This window comes from Littorina saxatilis, linkage group LG10, assembly GCF_037325665.1.
Source record: "Littorina saxatilis isolate snail1 linkage group LG10, US_GU_Lsax_2.0, whole genome shotgun sequence".
Lineage (NCBI taxonomy): Eukaryota > Metazoa > Mollusca > Gastropoda > Littorinimorpha > Littorinidae > Littorina > Littorina saxatilis.
Window position 1 is genome coordinate 43,775,836 of NC_090254.1, and position 18,188 is coordinate 43,794,023.

General features: G+C 39.5%; 1 protein-coding gene across 11 annotated transcripts in view; it reads right to left on the reverse strand.

The window, feature by feature from the left end:
* LOC138978896 (protein HtrL-like) overlaps positions 1–18,188 on the reverse strand; it is a 136,559-nt gene that overhangs the window by 99,607 nt on the left and 18,764 nt on the right. The window contains exon 1 of one of the 11 annotated variants that reach the window (XM_070351710.1): positions 3,179–3,640. The exons of 7 other annotated variants lie outside the window; for them this stretch is intronic. The gene's annotated coding sequence lies outside the window, so the exon portion shown is untranslated. Of the gene's footprint in view, positions 1–3,178; positions 3,641–11,023; positions 11,205–13,369; positions 14,163–18,188 lie in introns of those variants that run through there. 3 more of the 11 variants (XM_070351713.1, XM_070351714.1, XM_070351712.1) reach the window with 3 other exon arrangements.

Consider the following 18,188-nt stretch of genomic DNA (forward strand, 5'->3'; position numbering starts at 1 on the left):
CGATAATGATATCGCGATTGTTGATTATTGTGTTGAAAGGCGAGACCCAGAAATACAAGGGCAGACCGGAATCGCGGTATATATTCATGACTCAATTAAACACATTACGCGTAGACGCATAGACCTGGAACCCAGCGCAGTATAATGCATTTGGTTAGAACTCAAACCCAGTAAATCAATGGCCCCTCAATTCGTGTGTTTTCTTTATAGAAATCCTGCGGCAAATTTTGAGTGGTATGATCATTTTGTACAAATGTTAGACAATGTTTATAGTAAGAGCAAACACAAGGCTGACGTTATGCTACTTGGCGATTTTAACATAGACATGTTAAAGTCCCATCCCAGCTGGGAATCAACTACTCAGTTATTTGGGCTTAAACAGCTTGTAAAGTCACCCACAAGGGTAACTTCAACGACATCTACATTGCTCGATCATATTTATACGAATAATCCGGACACAGTCTTAGGTGCCTGTGTATCCGACCTTAGTGTAAGTGATCATAGTCCTGTAAGCTGTTCCAAATTGATGAAGTTACCCAAGGCAGAATCAAAAGGTCACACATATATTTCATACAGGTCTTTTAAACATTTTAATCAAGGTCTCTTCTTTAATGATTTGAATTGTACACCTTTTGCTTCTGTGCTTAATTATACTGATCCTAACGAGGCACTTGAAGCCTGGTATTCCCTCTTTATCGATGTGGTAAATCGACATGCACCGGTGAGGCGGAAACGAGTAAGACATCCTAAACTTCCTCCCTGGTTAACCATTGATATCATCGAAGCAATGGCGTATCGCGACCAGTTGAAGACAAACAAATTGTTTGAAGATTATAAAAAAGCGCGTAACAGAGTAAAGAATCTTGTGAGAAACGCGAAGCGATCATATTTTGATAAACTTGTGGGTAACAGCAAAGATGTTTCAAAAGTCTGGCGCGCCCTGAACACTTTTTTAAAAGGCAACTCCTCAAAAAATAGTAGTATTCCTCAAAATATAAAGGCCAACGACTTTAACGATTATTTTTTGTCCGTTGCTGAATCACTGGTAGATTCTCACTCAAAATCTCCAGGTACAGAACCACATTCCTGTTGTGAACGCTTGCAGATGCTCTGTGATGAAAAATTAAGAAACACGGATGCGTTTGTTATTCCGATAATGGCCATCCATGAAGAAATAAAAAGTCTTCCGGACTTGATGGAATAAGTAATAAATTATTAAAATTGTCTACTCCTTATATAGTAGAGTCTCTGACTTATGTTTATAATTTATGTATTCAACACAATTTTTTCCAAAAGAATTTAAAAAAGCGAAAGTCATACCTTTGCCAAAGAAAAAAGGTTCTCAAGACTTAAATGATTTTAGACCTATATCTTTGTTATCTGTATTATCTAAGCCTCTTGAAAGGCATGTTCAGAAACATCTGGTTACTTATTTGGAGGACCACAATCTCTTGCATCAACTTCAGTCTGGTTTTCGCTCTCAACATTCATGTAACACTGCCCTTGCCAGATTAACTGATTCATGGTACTCATCCATTAATAGGTTAGACATTTCTGGTGATGTTTTCTTGGACCTAAAAAAAGCTTTTGACCTCGTGGATCACGAGATCCTTCTACAGAAATTAAAATGTTATTTGAACAGTTCAAGCACTGTCCCTTTTTTTTTTTAACTCTTATCTTAGAGAGAGGGTTCAATCTGTATACGTACACGATACGTACTCTTCTCAGGGCACTGTGAAATGTGGAGTGCCACAGGGGTCTGTTTTGGGACCTGTATTATTTTGCATGTATATAAATGATTTGCCCTTGTACCTACAGTCTGAATCTGTTGAGTGTCATATGTTAGCAGATGATACTACCTTACATGCAACAGGGAAAAGCCCTGCACAAATTCAAGACAAATTACAACAGAGCCTAAACGATGTTTCTGAGTGGTGTTCTGCAAATCGTATGCTTATTAATCCAGTAAAAACAAAGTCTATGATAATCAGCACTCGCCAAAAACATCAACTTTCAGAAATGACTCTGAGTCTGTCCCTAAATGAGCACTCCATTGAGCAAGTAGCTGAGCACCGTTTACTGGGACTTACTGTTGATAATAATCTCAAATGGCAGACTCACATCAATGGAATCTGCAAAAAAATTGCTAAAAACCTGTTTCTTTTGTCAAAGTTACAAAGCATTATTAATCTAGACACAAGAAAACTATTTTACAATGCCCACATAAAACCCCATATTGATTATGCTTCCATAGTATGGGACGGGTGTAGTGAAGTTCACTTGAAGAAGCTGAACTCGCTCCAGCGTAGAGCTGCTAAACTAGTTCTGCCCAGTCCATCTCTTTCTACAAAGGAAAAGATGAAAAGTATTGGGATGTTAAGCTTAAAAAAGCAGCTCTTGTATAATAAATGTTCATTTATGTATAAAGTCGTCTATAAGGACGCCCCAACATATCTTATACAACTCTTCAATTCATCTCCGTCATATTATTCAAACACTCGAAATAACCTTGCCTTGTCAAGGCCCCGCATCGATTTGTTTAAAACTAGTTTTTCTTATTCTGGTGCGTTCCTTTGGAATTCACTACATGTGTACCTGTAAATATCAAGTCATGTCTGTCATTATCTTCTTTTAAAAGACAGCTCCGAAAGCACCTCTCTAACGACTAAGTCGGTGTACACTTTGTGCGAGTGTGTGTGAGGATGTGTAAAAGAGAAAGTGTATAGTATGCTTCCATTAACAAGCACACTTTTGAATTTTGAATTTTTATTTTGTTATACCTTTCCCCATTGTTTTTTTTTTCTCATTGTTTTTTTTTTCTCAAAAATTTTCATATTTGTTCTTTGTTTCATGTGTGTATTATAGTAGGGACTAGCTGTAAGAAAGGACCATATGGACCTAATGCTATCATCCCTCGGTAATAAAGTTTTCGAGTTCGAGTTCGAGTTCGAGTTCGAGTTCTCTCTCTCTCTCTCTCACACACACACATACTTTGCACTCTTTCAGTCTCTCTCTCGTTCTCTCTTTTGCTCTCTCTTTCACACACACACACACACACACACACACACACACACACACACACACACACACACACACACACACACACACACAAGTGTTCAACCAACTCAGTTTAACTTCATACATAACTTGAACTCTCTAGCCGCGAAGACCCACCTACCTTCACAACGGGTGTGCAGAAAATCGGGTCAGCTGATGAAAGAACATGCACCAGTAGCAGTCCTTCGAGTTAAATTAAATATATAGCCCAGCGACGCCGTCACCAAAATCTACTGTGTAGGTGTGAGAAGCTATTCCAAAGGGACCACAACACTCCACCTCAAAAGCAGCACGATTAAAGTCTTGCCGTTGTTGATTTCGCAGTGGTGAGCAGATATTCAGAAAAAAGCACAGTGGAGTCCACCTCGCCTGCGACGCGACAGGGAAATCTACAAAGACGAATGCAGGTGGTAATAATGTGCTGTTACCGTGTCATCTACCGCCGTTCCGCTCTATCTGTATTTTGGTCTGCTGTTCTCCTTTCCTCTGTATGTCTCTGTCCCTCTCTCTCTTACTCTCTCTCTCTTACTCTCTCTCACACACACACACACACACCCCTCTCTCTGTCTGTATTTTGGTCTGATGTTCTCCCTTCCTCTGTAGGCTATGTCTCTGTCCCTCTCTCTCTCTCTCTCTCTCTCTCTCTCTCTCTCTCTCTCTCTCAGAGGTGACAAGAATAATCAGCAGTCAACTGTTCCGGTGCTCTCACCCTCAATCTCTCCCTCACTCTCTCTCTCTCTCTCTCTCTCTCTCTCTCTCTCTCTCTCTCTCAGGTGAAACTAATTCCTGAAATCAAGCGTCCCGACGTGTTCTCTTCCTCTCCCCTACTCCCTCTCACAAGTAGATGTCTGCAGCCTCTGCAGTCGGGAAACAACCCAAACCTGTTTTTAACCATAACAATTAAGCGAACCCAAAGTGTGCTGTTTTGTCGACAACCAATCAACGGCTGCGGCGATACCAAAATTATCCCCGACGGGCTGTAGGCTTACGTATCCCTGTGGCTGTCGTTAAATTCATGCTCTCTTGCTAGTACATTATGAGAAGTACTAGCCGATGACTACTACGTCATTTTGTGGACTTTCAGCGCTGCAGTTGTAACCACTACAACAACACGGTGAGCTTGACAGTCAGATTCAACGATGACCGACTCACACACTCCACTTGACAATTATACAATTTTCAGAGGTGCACATGTGAAACTAGACAGTGCACAGACCCGCTTTTTGTTATCGGACTGTTATCAGCTAATGTTGGCAATCAAGGCTTTGCAAGCATTGAGTCCTTATGCGTCTGTCGGTAACCCACACTGCCAACTCGCAAGGAAGTAGTAATGAGTAGTCTTGCAACAAAACACTATGACGGCTTGTTGGTGCCAAATGTGAACAATACAAATGTTACTCTATATTAGTTATTGTTACTGGTATAACTAAATATCACTACGACTTACCGATACCATTCGGTGTCATTTGTATGGTTCACTTCTAGCGTTACTATGCAGTTAGTAAAACGATCCAAAAGTGAAAAAATACCAATATCACTGTAAGACCAGTATAGCCGAACCTGCCCTGGCGACCACCTCTCGATAACGACCAGCTGCCAACAACGACCACCCCGAAGGTGTGTCCTATATAATTCGCCTTTCTATATTGACCTCTACTTTTGTTTGACCCCTTGGGGTGAACGTCACATACAGGAGAAAACATGTCGCGTAAGGCGAAAATACAACATTTAATCAAGTAGCTGTCGAACTCACAGAATGAAACTAAACGCAATGCAACGCAGCAAGACCGTATACTCGTAACATCGTCAGTCCACCGCTCACGGCAAAGGCAGTGAAATTGACAAGAAGAGCGGGGTAGTAGTTGCGCTGAGAACGATAGCACGCTTTTCTGTACCTCTCTTCGTTTTAACTTTCTGAGCGTGTTTTTAATCCAAACATATCATATCTATATGTTTTTGGAATCAGGAACCGACAAGGAATAAGATAAAAGTGTTTTTAAAATTGATTTCGACAATTTAATTTTGATAATAATTTTTATATATTTAATTTTCAGAGCTTGTTTTTAATCCAAATATAACATATTTATATGTTTTTGGAATCAGAAAATGATGGAGAATAAGATGAACGTAAATTTGGATCGTTTTATAAAAGAAATATTTTTTTTACAATTTTCAGATTTTTAATGACCAAAGTCATTAATTAATTTTTAATCCACCACGCTGAAATGCAATACCGAAGTCCGGGCTTCGTCGAACAATACTTGACCAAAATTTCAACCAATTTGGTTGAAAAATGAGGGCGTGACAGTGCCGCCTCAACTTTCACGAAAAGCCGGATATGACGTCATCAAAAACATTTATCAAAAAAATGAAAAAACGTATGGGGATATCATACCCAGGAACTCTCATGTCAAATTTCATAAAGATCGGTCCAGTAGTTTGGTCTGAATCGCTCCACACGCACGCACACACACACACACACACACACACACACACACACACACACATACACACACACATACACCACGACCCTCGTCTCGATTCCCCCCTCAATGTTAAAACATTTAGTCATAACTTGACTAAATGTAAAAAAGAGAGAATGCTTACTGTCCTACAGTATGACGGCTTACTAGTGCCAAAACCTCATAATTGTAATTATCAAGGGAAAATTAGTAATTTTCCCTTGATAATTACCATTTTCACGTGTTTATTACTAATTTTCCCGGGAAAATTACTAATTTTCCCGGAATAATTACTAACTTTCACCTGTTAATTACTAATTTTTAGTTTTGGCTCCCTTCCTGACGGATTGCTTGTGCCAAAACTAAAAACAAGTCGCGTAAGGCGAAAATACAATATTTAGTCAAGTAGCTGTCGAACTCACAGAATGAAACTGAACGCAACGCAACGCAGCAAGACCGTATACTCGTAGCATCGTCACTCCACCGCCCGTGGCAAAGGCAGTGCACGTGGAATTGACAAGAAGAGCGGGGTATTTGTTGCGCTGAGAAGGATAGCACGCTTTTCTGTACCTCTCTTCGTTTTAACTTTCTGAGCGTGTTTTTAATCCAAACATATCATATCTATATATTTTTGGAATCAGGAACCGACAAGGAATAAGATGAAAGTGTTTTTAAATTGATTTCGAAAAAAAAATTTTGATAATAATTTTTATATATTTAATTTTCAGAGCTTGTTTTTAATCCGAATATAACATATTTATATGTTTTTGGAATCAGCAAATGATGGAGAATAAGATAAACGTAAATTTGGATCGTTTTATAATTTTTTTTATTTTTTTTATAATTTTCAGATTTTTAATGACCAAAGTCATTAATTAATTTTTAAACCACCAAGCTGAAATGCAATACCGAACCCCGGGCTTTGTCGAAGATTACTTGACCAAAATTTCAACCAATTTGGCTGAAAAATGAGGGCGTGACAGTGCCGCCTCAACTTTCACGAAAAGCCGGATATGACGTCATCAAAGACATTTATCAAAAAAATGAAAAAAACGTTCGGGGATTTCATACCCAGGAACTCTCATGTCAAATTTCATAAAGATCGGTCCAGTAGTTTAGTCTGAATCGCTCTACACACACACACACACACGCACACACACACACACGCACATACACCACGACCCTCGTTTCGATTCCCCCTCGATGTTAAAATATTTAGTCAAAACTTGACTAAATATAATTAGTAATTTTCCCGTGAAAATGAGTAACTAACAGGTGAAAACAGTAACTGACAGCATTAATTAGTAATTATCACGTGATAATGGGTAACCACAGGTTTTGGCACTAGTAAGCCGTCAAAGGGCTTACTAGTGCCAAAACCTCATAATTGTAATTATCAAAGGAAAATTAGTAATTTTCCCTTGATAATTACCATTTTCACGTATTAATTACTAATTTTCCCGGGAAAATTACTAACTTTCACCTGTTAATTACTAATTTTTAGTTTTGGCTCACTTCCTGACGGATTGCTAGTGCCAAAACTAAAAATTAGTCATTTTCCCGTGAAAATTAGTAATTATCCCGTGAAAATGAGTAACTAACGAGTGAAAACAGTAACTGACAGCGTTAATTAGTAATTATCACGTGATAGTGGGTAACCCCAGGTTTTGGCACTTGTAAGCCGTCATACTACAGGCTAAATATATATCGCCTCTTAAGGACATGCTATGGGTTATATGGATCATTTGAGTTTTTGCGCCCTCACGGCTTTTGATGAGATTCACAAGTGTATACGTGTTTAGGTGGTATCAGCCATCTGCACGTATGGCAGAATGACCGAGGTCTTTTACGTGCCATTGTGGTGACACGGGGGTGGGATATGGCTTCTGTGAAACCACGCTTCTCATGCAAATGTGCTGTCAGCGGAATGAGCAAAACGTGAAACGTACATTCTTCTTCTTTATTCATGGGCTGAAACTCCCACGTTCACTCATGTTTTTGCACGAGTGGATTTATAAGTGTATGACCGTTTTTACCCCGCCATTCAGGCAGCATTCGCCGATTCTTTGGGGAAAGCATGCTGGGTATTTTTGTGTTTCTATAACCCACCGGACTCTGACATGGATTACAGGATCTTTTCCGTGCGCATTTGGACTTGTGCTGGCGTGTACACACGAAGGGGGTTAAGGCGCACTCGCAGGTCTGCTTATAAGTTGACGTGGGTGATCGGAAAAATCTCCACCTTTAAACAACCAGGCGGCCTCGCTAAAAGAAAGTATTCACTATTTTACCACACATACAAACCCGACAGAGTTATTTCCCGTATTTTTCTATTGACACTTTTGGCGATAGTAGGCCATCATGTACAGCGAGAGTGGCGATTGACCTCGGCCAACCTGTCACAGTTTCAGTGACACGTTTGAGAAAGTAACTTTGTTGGGCGCCTTTCTCAAATTGCAACGTAATGCGCCTGTGCTGGCCACAGCATTGGGGGAAAAAGTAACGTTGTGGCAGACCTTCACGTAATTCACGTGGAAACCGTGCGGGTATCGGGTGATTTCGCTCACCGTTTAGAACACGTGTTCCAAGCATGCTATAGGCGTGTTTGGTAGGCGACCAGTTATTGGTCAGGAAGATTGCTTGGTTTGGGGAAGCGATTGCTGATTGGTCAGGGAGATCACATGGTTTTTCTTTTCCCCGGCTTTCTTTCTTTTCTACACATGCTTTGCAGACGACAGGGTCTGAGTTTCCGTAACTAAGATTTGGAGGATTCCAACGCGTTGCAAGACTGGTTTAGGTCTACCAACGGGCTTCTGGCGTCAGCGCAGAACGCAGAAGGCTTAGGACGTGAGGGATTTGGCTACATACTTTCGCTGACGAGCGGGAGCCAAATATTCAAGCGGTTTGCTTGGGAGAGCTACGTTTTACGAGCTGTTGAGGTAGTTAGCCGTTACTTTACGCTGGTGACCGGTCAATGTCTGTGAAATGTAAACTCTGTTTTGTTTCTCCATGATAGCGTATAACTTGCTCATTATAACGCTAAATTGTAATCTGTATATGGTTTTTGCAGATATGGAGAGGCGGAGAAAATGTCTTGAGTTGTTATTACAAGTCTATCCTTGCGGGTACCACGTGCTCGCTGAAGGGGGAAGTTAGATATGTTTAAAGGTGGTAAAAGGGGAATTGTTGGCATGATCACTAAACCAATTGCTCTTGTTTCAGCGTGTTGCTGGTTGTTGCTGGAGGTGTTGCTGTACGTTTGCTGGACGTTTGCTACCTGGCTGCTACCTGTTTGCTGTCGAAGACGGGCTACACTGTTGCTGTCCTTTGCTGTACGGTTGCTGTTCTGAGGCTGTTACTGGTGTTGCTACAACTTTCACCTGTTTAAGAACTTTGAGTTGTGACAACGTGGAATGTTAACACCTGTACAGACTAAAACTTTTTACAGAGCAGCTAAGTGTTTTCTAACTTTACACGGTTCAGCGTGTTCTTATTATTTCATAAACTTTAACTGGCTTTTTGTCTTTATTGTTATTTTACGACTTGGTCGTAAAAAACACTTTTGGCTTCACGAGAAGAGGGAGGTGGAGAGTTAGTGTACATAAACAGACGTCTAGAACTTATACTTTTGTTGACTCTAACTTTTGTGTGTGACTGCGAGTGTGGATCGTGGTTTGTTTGTTTGTTTGTTTGTTTGCTTAACGCCCAGCCGACCACGAAGGGCCATATCAGGGCAGTGTGGATCGTGGTGTGGTTAGTCAGTTAGCAGTAATTGACCGTTTTAGGCCATTCATTTGACCTTTAAAACGTGACACAACCTTTACGTGGTTGTCTACGCTGGGCTGTTGTGTGCCCTTCAAAAGTATGCAACACGCCACACCACACAAAGCGCAAAGTGAAAATATATTATTTACACAGGAGAGCGAGTAGTTAATGTGTTTGTAATCAAGTCAAATCACCAGCTGTTGTCACAGTCAAATTGCACTTTTTACAGAACGCAACGACTCGCTGGCCATAATTTGATTGGAGAGATAACACATAATTAAATTCCTGATCATTCACGGCACATTTTCCTCGCGCGTAGCCAGCGGTACACAGATGTTTCATGTATATCCACCGAAACGAAAACACTTACTGGCGTTTGCATTGCACTGACGCAAACAGATACTACCAGGTCTTCCTAGCCTAATTGTACTCATCATGTTACCCCTCGTATCCGAGATGTGTAGCGTGTGTGTCCGCTGAAAGAAGGGTACTTCTCAGGGTTTTTGAATAGCATAGACGATGACATATAATCCTAAAACACAGGTATATTATCTACGAGCGCCTGTTCTTTTTGGCAAAGAAAGCATAATGTTGTTCTGGAATCAAGACACTGGCTGTTAGCTGTTAATTGTACAAAAGAAGAACGACTGCGTCTGCTTCATTGGAAAATTTTACACAGAATTTACCCAACGAATATTTTACTAAACAAGATGGGTTTATGTCAAACTAATAATTGTGAAGTTTGTAATGAACTGGATACACTTGAGCACTTCTTTTTTCATTGTCAAGAGGTGAGGAACGTTTGGAAACTATGTAAAGACTTTATTTATAAGCAAATTTATTATAATATAACTTTGAATGAAACAGATATATTATTTGGTTTTTGGAATGAAAACTTAAAAAATGATCAAATTTACTTTATAAATTATTGTATTTTGATAACAAAAATGACCATAGGAAAATTTAAGTATGGGAAGAAGTTAGACTTACGTATTTTATTGGAAGTAGAGTTAAACATTAGACAGAAGTTTATGTTTTGTATAATATAAAGTTGATTATGTTATACAGAAAAAGACCAAGGAAGAAGGATGCTCCCCGCCTTATATTAAAAAAAAAATCGGGCAAAAAATATGGGTTGAAGCATCCTGCATGCAACTGAGGTCCAAAAAAAACAAAAACAATATCTATGTGTCTAAAACAAATAGACTGCCAACGTTCCAAAATTCAGAATAAAAAAAGCAAGGTATATGTTATTGGAACGTTTAGACTCAAGACTTGAAAACTATTGCCATGCAGTGTCAGGCGATCACAGACTTAAAATAAGTGTGACTATAGTTTTTGTTTTGTAACAATTAGACGTTCCTTAAACATAACTTGCTTGTTTTTTGATGATGACATATCATTACAATTCCTGCTTCACTGGATCAGTTTAGGTTTGTTTTCTCCTCGCACCAAAATGTGTGTCGAGTGTCGACCTAAAGAAAACAGGGCATGTGTTTTGAATAACACAGACGTTGACATATATAGTTGACGTTGAAAGTTACGTCCTGACGAGTAGACGTAAACTGATTCTATCAAGATAAGTTTTGTTTGAATATTTGTTTGTCTGTTCACTTAAAATACCGTTGGGTCAAAATGATATCTGTGAATGTATTGTTTTGTCAATAACAAGCGTTCCAACAACCTACCTTTTTGGTTTTTGATACAGACGTTGACAGATAATGTCTATTTTTTCTCACCTGGTTTTACTGGTCTTTTCCCCCTTTGCACCTGGATTACGTGTTGTGTGTTCAATGAAAGAACACACTTCCTGGATTTTGAATTACACAGACGATGACAGACAATTTCAATTCCTTCTCCACTGCTCTTTCTCGTCCTCTGTCCACCTTCTTCCCAACTGTGCAGTGTTGTGTGTCCATTGGAAAGAAGTACACTTCCTGAGTTGTGACAACGTGGAATGTTAACACCTGTACAGACTAAAACTTTTTACAGAGCAGCTAAGTGTTTTCTAACTTTACACGGTTCAGCGTGTTCTTATTATTTCATAAACTTTAACTGGCTTTTTGTCTTTATTGTTATTTTACGACTTGGTCGTAAAAAACACTTTTGGCTTCACGAGAAGAGGGAGGTGGAGAGTTAGTGTACATAAACAGACGTCTAGAACTTATACTTTTGTTGACTCTAACTTTTGTGTGTGACTGCGAGTGTGGATCGTGGTTTGTTTGTTTGTTTGTTTGTTTGCTTAACGCCCAGCCGACCACGAAGGGCCATATCAGGGCGGTGTGGATCGTGGTGTGGTTAGTCAGTTAGCAGTAATTGACCGTTTTAGGCCATTCATTTGACCTTTAAAACGTGACACAACCTTTACGTGGTTGTCTACGCTGGGCTGTTGTGTGCCCTTCAAAAGTATGCAACACGCCACACACACACAAAGCGCAAAGTGAAAATATATTATTTACACAGGAGAGCGAGTAGTTAATGTGTTTGTAATCAAGTCAAATCACCAGCTGTTGTCACAGTCAAATTGCACTTTTTACAGAACGCAACGACTCGCTGGCCATAATTTGATTGGAGAGATAACACATAATTAAATTCCTGATCATTCACGGCACATTTTCCTCGCGCGTAGCCAGCGGTACACAGATGTTTCATGTATATCCACCGAAACGAAAACACTTACTGGCGTTTGCATTGCACTGACGCAAACAGATACTACCAGGTCTTCCTAGCCTAATTGTACTCATCATGTTACCCCTCGTATCCGAGATGTGTAGCGTGTGTGTCCGCTGAAAGAAGGGTACTTCTCAGGGTTTTTGAATAGCATAGACGATGACATATAATCCTAAAACACAGGTATATTATCTACGAGCGCCTGTTCTTTTTGGCAAAGAAAGCATAATGTTGTTCTGGAATCAAGACACTGGCTGTTAGCTGTTAATTGTACAAAAGAAGAACGACTGCGTCTGCTTCATTGGAAAATTTTACACAGAATTTACCCAACGAATATTTTACTAAACAAGATGGGTTTATGTCAAACTAATAATTGTGAAGTTTGTAATGAACTGGATACACTTGAGCACTTCTTTTTTCATTGTCAAGAGGTGAGGAACGTTTGGAAACTATGTAAAGACTTTATTTATAAGCAAATTTATTATAATATAACTTTGAATGAAACAGATACATATTATTATTTGGTTTTTGGAATGAAAACTTAAAAAATGATCAAATTTACTTTATAAATTATTGTATTTTGATAACAAAAATGACCATAGCAAAATTTAAGTATGGGAAGAAGTTAGACTTACGTATTTTATTGGAATTAGAGTTAAACATTAGACAGAAGTTTATGTTTTGTATAATATAAAGTTGATTATGTTATACAGAAAAAGACCAAGGAAGAAGGATGCTCCCCGCCTTATATTAAAAAAAAAATTAAAAAAAAAAATCGGGCAAAAAATATGGGTTGAAGCATCCTGCATGCAACTGAGGTCAAAAATTAAAAAAAACCAATATCTACGTGTATGATGATCTGCCTGTGTCTAAAACAAATAGACTGCCAACGTTCCAAAATTCAGAATAAAAAAAGCAAGGTATATGTTATTGGAACGTTTAGACTCAAGACTGGAAAACTATTGCCATGCAGTGTCAGGCGATCACAGACTTAAAATAAGTGTGACTATAGTTTTTGTTTTGTAACAATTAGACGTTCCTTAAACATAACTTGCTTGTTTTTTGATGATGACATATCATTACAATTCCTGCTTCACTGGATCAGTTTAGGTTTGTTTTCTCCTCGCACCAAAATGTGTGTCGAGTGTCAACCGAAAGAAAACAGGTCATGTGTTTTGAATAACACAGAGTTGACATATATAGTTGACGTTGAAAGTTACGTCCTGACGAGTAGACGTAAACTAATTCTATCAAGATAAGTTTTGTTTGAATATTTGTTTGTCTGTTCACTTAAAATACCGTTGGGTCAAAATGATATCTGTGAATGTATTGTTTTGTCAATAACAAGCGTTCCAACAACCTACCTTTTTGGTTTTTGATACAGACGTTGACAGATAATGTCTATTTTTTCTCACCTGGTTTTACTGGTCCTTTGCACCTGGATTACGTGTTGCGTGTTCAATGAAAGAACACACTTCCTGGATTTTGAATTACACAGACGATGACAGGCAATTTCAATTCCTTCTCCACTGCTCTTTCTCGTCCTCTGTCCACCTTCTTCCCAACTGTGCAGTGTTGTGTGTCCATTGGATAGAACTACACTTCCTGATTTTTGTAATAGCACAGACTATGCCAGAGATAGTTTCAATTCTTCTCCGGGTTTTTTCCCCTTCGGAGTCGAAATGTGCAGTGTGTATCAGGTGAAACGAATTATATTTCCTGGGTTTTGAATAGTACAGACGATGACTAAAAGTTTCAATTCCTCCTCCTCAGCAGTTTTAACACGGCTTTCAGTCCCCCGTTCGCACTCAAAATGTGTAGTGTGCATCAGGTGAAACGAATAACATTTCCTGGGTTTTGAAAAGCATGGCGATGACGGATAATTTTATTCCTTCTCCTCTGTTTCCCTCAGTCAAACCGTGAAATGTGTGTCGACTTCCTACTGTAATGAATACACTGGTTCTGAATAGAACATACGACGACAGAGTAGGCTATGTCAATGTGTGTAGTGTGTATCCGCTGAAATGAACGAGTTACACTTCCTTTTCAAATAGCACCGACGATGACAGATAATTTCAATTCCTTCTGCGCTGATTTTACTCAGCTTTTCTGCCTCGTACCCAAAACATGTCTTGTGTTTATCCGCCGAAAAGATTACATTATCTGTGGCTTGAATCGCATTTGCGACGCACAGCATATCCTTTACACATAATGTTAATAGCTGGCGTGTGTTACCGAGACCAGTTTGTGTGTGCATGTGTTTGTGAATATGAAAGTAAAGGATTCTTTCACTCAATGTAAATGCTTTGCTAGCATAGGTGGTTTTTCACGATCGTTTTCAGTTGAAGGACACACACATATACACACACAGGACACACGCACAAACCGGGCACACACACACACAGGACACACACCAGCCGGCCAGGCAGATTGGGACATATTTTGACAGTGACTATGACATATTAGGTCAGTGAAGATTAAACAGTGTCGGAGTGTCGGTTATTACTGTGAAACTAAAGATATAGACTGCAGGTGTATGTGCTTCGGTTACACAATTGAAAGACTGTTTACATTTTTTATTTTACTATTTTGATTGATATTGTGTGTTCAAGTGGAGGGGAATGCTCTTATTCAACGCGAACGACTGGACATCCTGTAGTTGGCAGCATGGTCGCTCACACGTAAAGGAATGCGGCACTACACTGCTCTCTCTCTCTCTCTCTCTCGCACTCTCTCTCTCTCTCTCTCTCTCTCTCTCACTCTCTCTCACTTTCTCTCGCACTCTCTCTCTCTCTCTCTCTCTCTCTCACTTTCTCTCGCACTCTCACTCTCTCTCTCTCATACCTGTCAACAGGTGTGTCCAGCGTGTGTCTGTGACCTTCACAGTCCAGTTCAGCCTCCCCCACCCCACCCCCACCCCCCCCCCCCCCCATGTGTGTTTCGTTCTTTTTTATATTTAGTCAAGTTTTGACTAAATATTTTAACATCGAGGGGTAATCGAAACGAGGGTCGTGGTGTATGTGCGTGTGTGTGTGCGTGCGTGCGTGTGTGCGTGTGTGTGTGTAGAGCGATTCAGACTAAACTACTGGACCGATCTTTATGAAATTTGACATGAGAGTTCCTGGGTATGAAATCCCCGAACGTTTTTTTCATTTTTTTGATAAATGTCTTTGATGACGTCATATCCGGCTTTTCGTGAAAGTTGAGGCGGCACTGTCACGCCCTCATTTTTCAACCAAATTGGTTGAAATTTTGGTCAAGTAATCTTCGACGAAGCCCGGACTTCGGTATTGCATTTCAGCTTGGTGGCTTAAAAATTAATTAATGACTTTGGTCATTAAAAATCTGAAAATTGTAAAAAAAAAATTTTTTTTATAAAACGATCCAAATTTACATTTATCTTATTCTCCATCATTTGCTGATTCCAAAAACATATAAATATGTTATATTCGGATTAAAAACAAGCTCTGAAAATTAAATATATAAAAATTATTATCAAAATTAAATTGTCCAAATCAATTTAAAAACACTTTCATCTTATTCCTTGTCGGTTCCTGATTCCAAAAACATATAGATATGATATGTTTGGATTAAAAACACGCTCAGAAAGTTAAAACAAAGAGAGGTACAGAAAAGCGTGCTATCCTTCTTAGCGCTTAACTACCCCGCTCTTCTTGTCAATTTCACTGCCTTTGCCATGAGCGGTGGACTGACGATGCTACGAGTATACGGTCTTGCTGAAAAATTACATTGCGTTCACTTTCATTCTGTGAGTTCCACAGCTACTTGACTAAATATTGTATTTTCGCCTTACGCGACTTGTTATATTTAGTCAAGTTTTGACTAAATATTTTAACATCGAGGGGGAATCGAAACGAGGGTCGTGGTGTATGTGCGTGTGTGTGTGCGTGTGTGTGTGTGTGTGTGTGTGTGTGTGTGTGTGTGTGTGTAGAGCGATTCAGACTAAACTACTGGACCGATCTTTATGAAATTTGACATGAGAGTTCCTGGGTATGAAATTCCCGAACGTTTTTTTCATTTTTTTGATAAATGTCTTTGATGACGTCACATCCGGCTTTTCGTGAAAGTTGAGGCGGCACTGTCACGCCCTCATTTTTCAACCAAATTGGTTGAAATTTTGGTCAAGTACTCTTCGACGAAGCCCGGGGTTCGGTATTGCATTTCAGCTTGGTGGCTTAAAAATTAATTAATGACTTTGGTCATTAAAAATATGAAAATTGTAAAAAAAAATAAAAATTTATAAAACGATCCAAATTTACGTTTATCTTATTCTCCATCATTTGCTGATTCCAAAAACATATAAATATGTTATATTTGGATTAAAAACAAGCTCTGAAAATTAAATATATAAAAATTATTATCAAATTGTTTTTTTCGAAATCAATTTAAAAACACTTTCATCTTATTCCTTGTCGGTTCCTGATTCCAAAAATATATACATATGATATGTTTGGATTAAAAACACGCTCAGAAAGTTAAAACAAAGAGAGGTACAGAAAAGCGTGCTATCCTGCTCAGCGCAACGAATACCCCGCTCTTCTTGTCAATTCCACGTGCACTGCCTTTGCCACGGGCGGTGGAGTGACGATGCTACGAGTATACGGTCTTGCTGCGTTGCGTTGCGTTCAGTTTCATTCTGTGAGTTCGACAGCTACTTGACTAAATATTGTATTTTCGCCTTACGCGACTTGTTTCTCCTTCCCTCGCCGTCTTTTCCCCCTTTACTTCTCCATCTTTCTCGCCCTTCACCCAAGATCAAATTTAAGGCACAGGCGCCGAACGATTGGTATTTCGGTCTGATCTGTCTGTACGCATGTCCGTTTTAGGGCATGCTTGTCTGTCATGTGTCCGCGTTTGGATGTCTGTCTGTCTGTCTTTTTGAATGACTGCCTGTTTGTCTGTCTGTCTGTCTGTCTACACCGGGTCTCTCTCTCTTGTGTGTGTGTGTGTGTGTGTGTGTGTGTGTGTGTGTGTGTGTGTGTGTAGGTGTGTAGGTGTGTGTGTGTGTGTGTGTGTGTGTGTGTGTGTCTGTGTCTGTTTGCGTGTGGCTTCGTCATTGCTATATATTTAAGAATAATACCCAAACACATGTACCAAATAATATTCGTTTGTCATCAACAGCCCAATGTGCACGTATAGCGAAGTAAGGGTACAGTCAGGCCTGTCTATAACCATCACCCAGGGAATCGTACACACGTGGTTGGTGTAGACAGGTGGTTGCTATGGTGAGGTGACCGCAAGGGCAGGTTCTGCTGTGTCACTGTTCAAAGTTAATACAGTAATTGTTTGATATGCACGATGTACGATTAGCTGAGCACACAACGGGCAATATCTGAATTGAATAGTTACACATTTTGATCATGCACTTATCATAGTTCGGGAAACTATTTTTGATGATGTTGAATTATATAACAGTACACATTTTGATCATGCACTTATCATAGTTCGGGAAACTATTTTTGAATGATGTTCAATTATATAACAGTACACATTTTGATCATGCACTTAATAATATCATAGTTCGGGAAACTCTTTTTGAATGATGTTGAATTATAATAAACAGTACACATTTTGATCATGCACTTATCATAGATCTGTTGAGGCTATTACACGAATGTATATTATTCCCATTATTTTTTTTTTAACTTCTATTGTTCAAAACTTTGGGTTACTTCCTCCCAATGGATAGCTAGCAGAAATTCAAGTCGCGCTATCCTGGTGGCGAATTTTTTTTTCACACGTCAGTTGCGGGCTTAATTCCTATTAATTCATACATTGACCCTGCAGCAGTGACGATCATTTCTAGATTGCAATCGGCAAAGTTCGTAGCTCGGATTGCACTCATTCCAGCGCTACCGTGTACTGGGTCAGCGAGACACGAACGACAACTCAAATCGATAAGCATCCGAACACATCGGAACTTCCGTTTACGTTCGTAGCTACTCGGAAATAGCCTTCGGGATTGAAAGCCCGCAACTGACGTGTGAAAAAAAATTTCGCATCCGGGTGTGCGTGTGTTTAGGGGCTACGCTCACGTACATGTGTAACTTTAGCCGGACCGACGACGCACTGTAGTTTATTCCAGCCCGCTACACGTTGCATGAAAGAAAAAGTGACTGTGGTAAGATGAACAAAGTTAAAAAAAAAAAATTTAAAAAAAAGGAATAATGTACTCACCGATACTGACAAGAACGAGACAAGACGGTACGAATT